Source organism: Oncorhynchus keta, chromosome 27 (assembly GCF_023373465.1).
Source record: "Oncorhynchus keta strain PuntledgeMale-10-30-2019 chromosome 27, Oket_V2, whole genome shotgun sequence".
NCBI classification, from domain to species: domain Eukaryota; kingdom Metazoa; phylum Chordata; class Actinopteri; order Salmoniformes; family Salmonidae; genus Oncorhynchus; species Oncorhynchus keta.
This window is the reverse complement of record NC_068447.1, coordinates 6,653,045-6,664,347: the sequence shown is the minus strand read 5'-3', so window position 1 is coordinate 6,664,347 and position 11,303 is coordinate 6,653,045. Positions and strand designations below refer to the sequence as shown.

The 11,303-nt window shown below is 39.4% G+C and overlaps 1 long non-coding RNA gene across 1 annotated transcript in view; it reads left to right on the top strand.

Moving 5' to 3' along the window:
* Positions 1 to 10,377, top strand: part of LOC127912389 (uncharacterized) — a 24,514-nt gene extending 14,137 nt beyond the window's left edge. Inside the window, exons 2-3 of the long non-coding RNA XR_008082219.1 lie at positions 4,603 to 4,879; positions 10,358 to 10,377. This is a non-coding gene — a long non-coding RNA (uncharacterized LOC127912389). The remainder of the gene's footprint in view (positions 1 to 4,602; positions 4,880 to 10,357) is intronic.
* The last annotated feature ends 926 nt before the right edge of the window (positions 10,378 to 11,303 follow it).

Genomic DNA, 11,303 nt, shown 5'->3' with positions numbered 1-11,303 from the left:
GTGTTACAGTGTTACAGTGCTATACTGTAGTGCAGAGGTAGCAGTGCTATACTGTAGTGCAGAGGTAGCAGTGCTATACTGTAGTGTTACAGTGTTACAGTGTTACAGTGCTACAGTGCTATACTGTAGTGTAGAGGTAGCAGTGCTATACTGCAGTGTTACAGTACTATACTGTAGTGTAGAGGTAGCAGTGCTATACTGTAGTGTTACAGTGTTACAGTGTTTCAGTACTGCAGTGCTACAGTACTGCAGTGCTACAGTACTATACTGTAGTGTTACAGTGCTATACTGTAGTGTTACAGTGCTATACTGTAGTGCAGAGGTAGCAGTGCTATTGCTGTCTGTACTGCAGCAGATCTAGCAGCAGAGAGAAACCAGCTCAGCAAAACTGCACTATAGCAGGCAGCAGCACCGCCGGTCTCTCTCTGCTGCTGGTGCTGCTGCCATTACAGCAACGTTTACAGTGTGTCCTGTCAGAGACTGTACTTGCAGTACTGTACGTTACTGGAGCCCCCTCTCTGACACAATCTATATCTCTCTCTCCACTGCAGAGCAGTGCTGGGACACGCACACACAGAGACAGTGCGAGAAAGAGAGAGAGAGAGAGAGAGAGAGAGAGAGAGAGAGAGAGAGAGAGAGAGAGAGATGTGTCCAGCCAATTTTTTTTTTGTTGCAAGGCTGCAATATTCCTAATTAACAGGAAAGGATCAATTTCATACGTCCTTTATAATCGTGTTTAATATTTGGAAGCCTCTCATCTTCCTCTGGAGGCAGTTCTCGATACATCTCCTAAGAAATAAAATGAGAAAATAAGAAACCCCGAACCCCTGTTCTTGCTAGTATCGCTGCTCTTTAATAAGCTCTACGTATCGGCCTCAAGGCCTTCCTCAGAGCTGGTTATTACTTCAGAAAAATACGATTTCATGTTTTAACCATATGAACAGCTGTCGTTGGTAACTGTAAGTAGCCTTTTTACCTTGTCAGCTCGTGGGATTTGATCCAGCGACCATTAAGTTACTTGCCCAACGCTCGAACCACTAGGCTCCCCTAGTGGTTTGAACAAGATTATGAAGGTCGTTAAAGTCCGGCATCTGCAGATTTGTAACTACAGAATAGGTTGTCTCCTACACAGTGACCTAGAGAAGACTACAGAGTAGGTGTCTCCTATACAGTGACCTAGAGAAGACTACAGAGTAGGTGTCTCATATACAGTGACCTAGAAAAGACTACAGAGTAGGTTGTCTCCTACACAGTGACCTAGAAAAGACTACAGAGTAGGTTGTCTCCTACACAGTGACCTAGAGAAGACTACAGAGTAGGTGTCTCATATACAGTGACCTAGAAAAGACTACAGAGTAGGTTGTCTCCTACACAGTGACCTAGAAAAGACTACAGAGTAGGTTGTCTCCTATACAGTGACCTAGAGATGACTACAGAGTAGGTTGTCTCCTACACAGTGACCTAGAAAAGACTACAGAGTAGGTTGTCTCCTATACAGTGACCTAGAGAAGACTACAGAGTAGGTTGTCTCCTACACAGTGACCTAGAAAAGACTACAGAGTAGGTTGTCTCCTATACAGTGACCTAGAGAAGACTACAGAGTAGGTTGTCTCCTACACAGTGACCTAGAAAAGACTACAGAGTAGGTGTCTCCTACACAGTGACCTAGAAAAGACTACAGAGTAGGTTGTCTCCTATACAGTGACCTAGAGAAGACTACAGAGTAGGTTGTCTCCTACACAGTGACCTAGAAAAGACTACAGAGTAGGTTGTCTCCTATACAGTGACCTAGAGAAGACTACAGAGTAGGTTGTCTCCTACACAGTGACCTAGAAAAGACTACAGAGTAGGTGTCTCCTACACAGTGACCTAGAAAAGACTACAGAGTAGGTTGTCTCCTACACAGTGACCTAGAAAAGACTACAGAGTAGGTTGTCTCCTATACAGTGACCTAGAGAAGACTACAGAGTAGGTTGTCTCCTATACAGGGACATAGAGAAGACTACAGAGTAGATGTCTCCTACACAGTGACCTAGAGAAGACTACAGAGTAGATGTCTCCTACACAGTGACCTAGAGAAGACTACAGAGTAGATGTCTCCTACACAGTGACCTAGAGAAGACTACAGAGTGGGTGTCTCCTACACAGTGACCTAGAGAAGACTACAGAGTAGATGTCTCCTACACAGTGACCTAGAGAAGACTACAGTGTAGATGTCTCCTACACAGTGACCTAGAGAAGACTACAGAGTAGGTGTCTCCTACACAGTGACCTATAGTCATGCAGTTTGCACTAAATAGATTCTACCGCTATTCCATATTTTTTTGCCAAACAATCTATAATTGCTGTAGCTACTGGTCGTTGAAGATAGCCTACAGTGTGTGCATGTTTTTCTGGAAACGTAAGAGCTGAACCAGCAGCTCCGTAAAGTACTGTATATCCTATGCAGTGAGTGACCTCCACTGCAGTCATTCCACTAGATGGTGCAAAACTAAGAGAACAAGGAGAAATGAAAGTGAAACCTATCCGAATGGGAAGAAGTAAATCAACGTTATAATCTAACGATACATCATACATTTGTACAACACAATATACATGTCAATATACACGTCAATATACATGTCAATATACATGTCAATATACATGTCAATATACACGTCAACATACATGTCAATATACACGTCAACATACATGTCAACATACATGTCAATATACACGTCAACATACATGTCAATATACATGTCAATATACACGTCAATATACATGTCAATATACACGTCAATATACATGTCAATATACACGTCAATATACATGTCAATATACACGTCAATATACACGTCAATATACATGTCAATATACACGTCAATATACATGTCAATATACATGTCAACATACATGTCAACATACACGTCAACATACATGTCAATATACACGTCAATATACATGTCAATATACACGTCATTATACATGTCAATATACACGTCAACATACATGTCAATATACATGTCAACATACATGTCAATATACATGTCAATATACATGTCAATATACATGTCAATATACATGTCAATATACATGTCAACATACATGTCAATATACATGTCAACATACATGTCAATATACATGTCAATATACACGTCAATATACATGTCAACATACACGTCAACATACATGTCAATATACACGTCAATATACACGTCAATATACATGTCAATATACACGTCAATATACATGTCAATATACACGTCAACATACATGTCAATATACATGTCAACATACATGTCAATATACATGTCAATATACATGTCAATATACATGTCAACATACATGTCAATATACATGTCAACATACATGTCAATATACACGTCAATATACACGTCAATATACATGTCAATATACACGTCAATATACATGTCAATATACACGTCAACATACATGTCAATATACATGTCAACATACATGTCAACATACACGTCAATATACATGTCAATATACACGTCAATATACATGTCAATATACACGTCAACATACATGTCAATATACATGTCAACATACACGTCAATATACATGTCAACATACATGTCAATATACACGTCAATATACATGTCAATATACACGTCAACATACATGTCAATATACATGTCAATATACACGTCAACATACATGTCAATATACACGTCAATATACATGTCAATATACATGTCAATATACATGTCAACATACATGTCAACATACATGTCAATATACACGTCAATATACATGTCAATATACACGTCAACATACATGTCAATATACACGTCAATATACATGTCAATATACATGTCAATATACATGTCAACATACATGTCAATATACATGTCAACATACATGTCAACATACATGTCAATATACATGTCAACATACACGTCAACATACATGTCAACATACATGTCAACATACACGTCAACATACATGTCAATATACACGTCAATATACATGTCAATATACACATCAATATACATGTCAATATACATGTCAATATACATGTCAATATACATGTCAATATACACGTCAATATACATGTCAATATACACGTCAATATACATGTCAATATACATGTCAATATACACGTCAATATACATGTCAATATACATGTCAATATACATGTCAATATACATGTCAATATACATGTCAATATACATGTCAATATACATGTCAACATACATGTCAATATACATGTCAACATACATGTCAATATACATGTCAACATACATGTCAATATACATGTCAATATACATGTCAATATACACGTCAATATACATGTCAATATACATGTCAACATACATGTCAATATACATGTCAATATACATGTCAATATACACGTCAATATACATGTCAACATACATGTCAATATACACGTCAGCTAAGAAGCTCCTTCCAGAGTTGTTATTTCAGGATGTTTCCTTCGACTGATGTAGTTTCTTTATGTGTGTATCTATATTTGTGATATGCTGCACGTTGTTTTATAACCATACGGTATAAACCCATGCATCCTGAGTCATGTCCCCCCCCACTCCGCTCCTCCCCTCTCGCCCCCCCCTCCCCTGTGGCTTGTGTGAATAGATTCTCTCAGATGGGGGCTGCCTGGGCTGAAACTGAGTCGTGCAAGCTGGAACATGCCTTGACTTGTACCGGCTTGCCAGGCTGAGGAAGGAGAGAGCCTTTGTGCCCTGTGGTCAACAGTTTCACACTGACCTGTGTTAAGTCACCCTCAGAGGGAGAGAAATCAGACCAGCAGGGTGGCTCTCAACACTAGCAGTTGACTGGACCAGAACAGGACCCTGGATGTTCAGCTGTACCCAGTCTATACTCTGACCTCAGTCATAACACTGTTTCACTGGTAAGTGTGCTGTTTAATAGTCATTCTCCTGAATGGATTTTATTTTAGACTTGCCATTCTGTACGGTACCATCTACTGTTTGTCTCTCAAATAACTGGTTGGCTTTTATTTTTACACGATTGAAAAGAGAGGTGAAAGGGATTCTTGTACAACAATAGTTTGATTTGTTTGTTACACATTTTTGTCCCTTATTGTATGGTAATCTACTGTTCCACAGGAATGTACCTATAGTGCAGCGCATTGACTTTTTCTCACATTTTGTCACGTTACAGCCTTATTCTTATTCAAATGGATTCAATATGTTTTACTCTTCTCAATCTACACACAATACCCCATAATGACATCACAATACCCCCACAATGACATCACAATACCCTATAATGACATCACAATACCCCCACAATGACATCACAATACCCTATAATGACATCACAATACACCCTAACACAAAAGGAAAACACGTTTTTAGAAATGATTGCAATTTTATTACAAATAAAAAACTGAAATGATTTATTTATCATTATACTTATTTACGTAAGTATTCAGACCCTTTGCTATGAGACTTAAAAATGAGTTCAGGTGATCCTGTTTCCATTGATCATCCTTGAGATGTTTTTTCAACTTGATTGGAGTCCACCTGTGGTAAATTCAATTGATTGGACATGATTTGGAAAGGCACCCACCTGTCTATATAAGGTCCCACAGTTGACAGTGCATGTCAGAGCAAATGAGGTTTGGAATCACCAAGACTCTTCTTAGAACTGGCCGCCCGGTCAAACTGAAGGGCGTTGGTCAGGGAGGTGACCAAGAACCTGATGGTCACTCTGACAGAGCTCCAGAGTTCCTCTGTGGAGATGGGAGAACCTACCAGAAGGACAACCATCTCTGCAGTACTCCACCAATCAGGCCTTTATTGTAGAGTGGCCAGATGGAAACCACTCCTCAGTTAAAGGCACATCACAGCCTGCTTGGAGTTTGCCAAAAGGCACCTAAAGACTCTCAGACAATGAGAAACAAGATTTAACTATTTGGCCTGAATGCCAAGCGTCACGTCTGGATGAAACCTGGCACCATCCCTTCGGTGAAGCATGGTGGTGGCAGCATCATGCTGTGGGGATGTTTTTCAACAGCAGGGACTGGGAGACTAGTCAGGATCGAGGGAAAGACAAACAGAGCAAAGTACAGAGCGATCCTTGATGAAAACCTGCTCCACAGCGCTCAGGACCTCAGACTGGGGCAAAGGTTCACCTTCCAACAGGACAACGACCCTAAGCACACAGCCCAGACAATGCAGGAGTGGCTTCGGGACAAGTCTCTGAATGTCCTTGAGTGGCCCAGCCACAGCCCGGACTTGAACCCGGTCAAACATCTCTGGAGGGACCTATAAATAGCTGTGCAGCAACGCTCCCCATCCAACCTGACAGAGTTTGAGAGGATCTGCAGAGAAGAATGAGAGAGAGAAACTCCCCAAATACAGGTGTGCCAAGCTTGTAGACTCATACCCAAGAAGACATGAGGCTGTAATCGCTGCCAAAGGTGCTTCAACAAAGTACTGAGTAAAGAGTCTGAATACTTATGTAAATGTGATATTTTAGTTTTTTTTTGGAATACATTTGCAAAAATATATATTTTTTAAATCTATGTTGTTATTATGGTGTATTCTGTGTAGATTGATGAGGGAAAAACACAATTTAATCCATTTTAGAATAAGGCTGTAACGTAACAAAATGTGGTAAAAGTCATAAGGTCTGAATACTTTCTGAATGTACCGTACTTAATGGTAGTCTACTGTTCTACTGGAAGGTACCTATAGTATTTAATGGTAGTCTACTGTTCTACTGGAAGGCACCTATAGTATTTAATGGTAGTCTACTGGAAGGCACCTATAGTATTTAATGGTAGTCTACTGGAAGGTACCTATAGTATTTAATGGTAGTCTACTGGAAGGTACCTATAGTATTTAATGGTAGTCTACTGTTCTACTGGAAGGTACCTATAGTATGTAATGGTAGTCTACTGTTCTACTGGAAGGTACCTATAGTATTTAATGGTAGTCTACTGTTCTACTGGAAGGCACCTATAGTATTTAATGGTAGTCTACTGGAAGGCACCTATAGTATTTAATGGTAGTCTACTGGAAGGTACCTATAGTATTTAATGGTAGTCTACTGGAAGGTACCTATAGTATTTAATGGTAGTCTACTGTTCTACTGGAAGGTACCTATAGTATTTAATGGTAGTCTACTGGAAGGTACCTATAGTATTTAATGGTAGTCTACTGTTCTACTGGAAGGTACCTATAGTATTTAATGGTAGTCTACTGTTCTACTGGAAGGTACCTATAGTATTTAATGGTAGTCTACTGGAAGGTACCTATAGTATTTAATGGTAGTCTACTGTTCTACTGGAAGGTACCTATAGTATTTAATGGTAGTCTACTGTTCTACTGGAAGGTACCTATAGTATTTAATGGTAGTCTACTGTTCTACTGGAAGGCACCTATAGTATTTAATGGTAGTCTACTGTTCTACTGGGTAGTCTACTGTTCTACTGGAAGGCACCTATAGTATGTAATGGTAGTCTACTGTTCTACTGGAAGGTACCTATAGTATTTAATGGTAGTCTACTGTTCTACTGGAAGGTACCTATAGTATTTAATGGTAGTCTACTGTTCTACTGGAATGTACCTATAGTATTTAATGGTAGTCTACTGTTCTACTGGAAGGTACCTATAGTATTGAATGGTAGTCTACTGTTCTACTGGAAGGTACCTATAGTATTTAATGGTAGTCTACTGTTCTACTGGAAGGAACCTATAGTATTTAATGGTAGTCTACTGTTCTACTGGAAGGTACCTATAGTATTTAATGGTAGTCTACTGTTCTACTGGAAGGTACCTATAGTATATAATGGTAGTCTACTGTTCTACTGGAAGGCACCTATAGTATTTAATGGTAGTCTACTGGAAGGCACCTATAGTATTTAATGGTAGTCTACTGTTCTACTGGAAGGTACCTATAGTATTTAATGGTAGTCTACTGTTCTACTGGAAGGTACCTATAGTATTTAATGGTAGTCTACTGTTCTACTGGAAGGCACCTATAGTATTTAATGGTAGTCTACTGTTCTACTGGAAGGCACCTATAGTATTTAATGGTAGTCTACTGGAAGGTACCTATAGTATTTAATGGTAGTCTACTGTTCTACTGGAAGGCACCTATAGTATTTAATGGTAGTCTACTGGAAGGCACCTATAGTATTTAATGGTAGTCTACTGTTCTACTGGAAGGCACCTATAGTATGTAATGGTAGTCTACTGTTCTACTGGAAGGTACCTATAGTATTTAATGGTAGTCTACTGTTCTACTGGAAGGTACCTATAGTATTTAATGGTAGTCTACTGTTCTACTGGAAGGAACCTATAGTATTTAATGGTAGTCTACTGTTCTACTGGAAGGCACCTATAGTATTTAATGGTAGTCTGGAAGGTACCTATAGTATTTAATGGTAGTCTACTGTTCTACTGGAAGGCACCTATAGTATTTAATGGTAGTCTACTGGAAGGCACCTATAGTATTTAATGGTAGTCTACTGTTCTGGAAGGCACCTATAGTATGTAATGGTAGTCTACTGTTCTACTGGAAGGTACCTATAGTATTTAATGGTAGTCTACTGTTCTACTGGAAGGTACCTATAGTATTTAATGGTAGTCTACTGTTCTACTGGAAGGCACCTATAGTATTTAATGGTAGTCTACTGGAAGGTACCTATAGTATTTAATGGTAGTCTACTGTTCTACTGGAAGGCACCTATAGTATTTAATGGTAGTCTACTGGAAGGTACCTATAGTATTTAATGGTAGTCTACTGTTCTACTGGAAGGTACCTATAGTATTTAATGGTAGTCTACTGTTCTACTGGAAGGTACCTATAGTATTTAATGGTAGTCTACTGTTCTACTGGAAGGTACCTATAGTATTTAATGGTAGTCTACTGTTCTACTGGAAGGTACCTATAGTATTTAATGGTAGTCTACTGTTCTACTGGAAGGTACCTATAGTATTTAATGGTAGTCTACTGTTCTACTGGAAGGTACCTATAGTATTTAATGGTAGTCTACTGTTCTACTGGAAGGTACCTATAGTATTTAATGGTAGTCTACTGTTCTACTGGAAGGTACCTATAGTATTTAATGGTAGTCTACTGTTCTACTGGAAGGTACCTATAGTATTTAATGGTAGTCTACTGTTCTACTGGAAGGCACCTATAGTATTTAATGGTAGTCTACTGTTCTACTGGAAGGTACCTATAGTATTTAATGGTAGTCTACTGTTCTACTGGAAGGTACCTATAGTATTTAATGGTAGTCTACTGTTCTACTGGAAGGTACCTATAGTATTTAATGGTAGTCTACTGTTCTACTGGAAGGTACCTATAGTATTTAATGGTAGTCTACTGTTCTACTGGAAGGTACCTATAGTATTTAATGGTAGTCTACTGTTCTACTGGAAGGTACCTATAGTATTTAATGGTAGTCTACTGTTCTACTGGAAGGTACCTATAGTATTTAATGGTAGTCTACTGTTCTACTGGAAGGCACCTATAGTATTTAATGGTAGTCTACTGGAAGGTACCTATAGTATTTAATGGTAGTCTACTGTTCTACTGGAAGGTACCTATAGTATTTAATGGTAGTCTACTGTTCTACTGGAAGGTACCTATAGTATTTAATGGTAGTCTACTGTTCTACTGGAAGGTACCTATAGTATTTAATGGTAGTCTACTGTTCTACTGGAAGGCACCTATAGTATTTAATTCTTATCTACGATGACGGCCTACCGGGGAACAGTGGGTTAATTGCCTTGTTCAGAGGCAAAAAGACAGATTTTTACCTTGTCAGCTCAGGGATTCAATCCAGGTATTGGCCCAACGCTCTAACCACTAGGCTACCTGCCGGCCCGAAATTATGCCCTTATGCCGTGACCCAGATTCGAACCGGGGTTGCTGCGGCCACAACGCAGAGTACTAACCACTATACGATCACGGCGAGTTACCAGTGGTATTATTGTCCTTGTAGAAGTTGACCAGGTAATATCTCAGTAGACGATGTATTTATCCTAAAGAAGTGTGACCTCACATCTGTACAGCGAGTTAACAATACCACACTAACACCCTCTGGGCTTCCATCTATGGCTCAGCTTTAACACACACACACACACACACACACACACACACACACACACACACACACACACACACACACACACACACACACACACACACACACACACACACACACACACACACACACACACACACACACACACACACACACACACACACACACACACACACACACACACACACACACACACACACTATTCTCCGTTGGCGAGGGGAAGTTTGTGAATGACAGAACGAAGGAGCAAAAATAGTAAAGAATCAACGATACTTTTCCCCCCTCTGCTCCTCTACCTAGCTCTAGGGGATCCCCCCCCCACACACAGTGAAACCTCCGTCATTCTCTACAACCTATCAACTACCTGGACCCCAGTGGAGGCTGGTGGGAGGAGCTATAGGAGGATGGGCTCATTGGAATGGCTGGAATGGAATAAATGGAATGGAATGGCTGAAATGGAATAAGTGGAATGGAATAAATGGAATGGAATAAATGGAATGGAATGGCTGGAATTGAATAAATGGAATGGAATAAATGGAATGGAATAAATGGAATGGAATGGAATAAATGGAATGGAATAAATGGAATGGAATAAATGGAATGGAATGGAATAAATGGAATGGAATGGAATAAATGGAATGGAATAAATGGAATGGAATAAATGGAATGGAATAAATGGAATGGAATAAATGGAATGGAATGGAATAAATGGAATGGAATAGAATAAATGGAATGGAATAAATGGAATGGAATAAATGGAATGGAATAAATGGAATGGAATGGAATAAATGGAATGGAATCGAATAAATGGAATGGAATAAATGGAATGGAATAAATGGAATGGAATAAATGGAATGGAATGGAATAAATGGAATGGAATAAATGGAATGGAATAAATGGAATGGTATAAATGGAATGGAATGGAATAAATGGAATGGTATCACACATATCAAACCTATGGAAACAACATGTTTGACTCCGTTTCATTTAGTCCATTCCTGGACATTACAACGAGCCCGTCCTCCTACAGCTCCTCCCGCCAAACCTCCACTGCTGGGCACAGAGGAACCACAATGCCTATCGAGGTGGGACCAGACAGACACTGGGTAAGAGAGACACTATAAACTGTTCTATTTGTTGTGTGTTTGTGTCGATATAATGAAGAGTGATCTTCCCCTTTGATGTAGGAACAGGAAAAGACGCACATATACAGGAAGTCCTGCAATAACCAACGACAGATCAGATG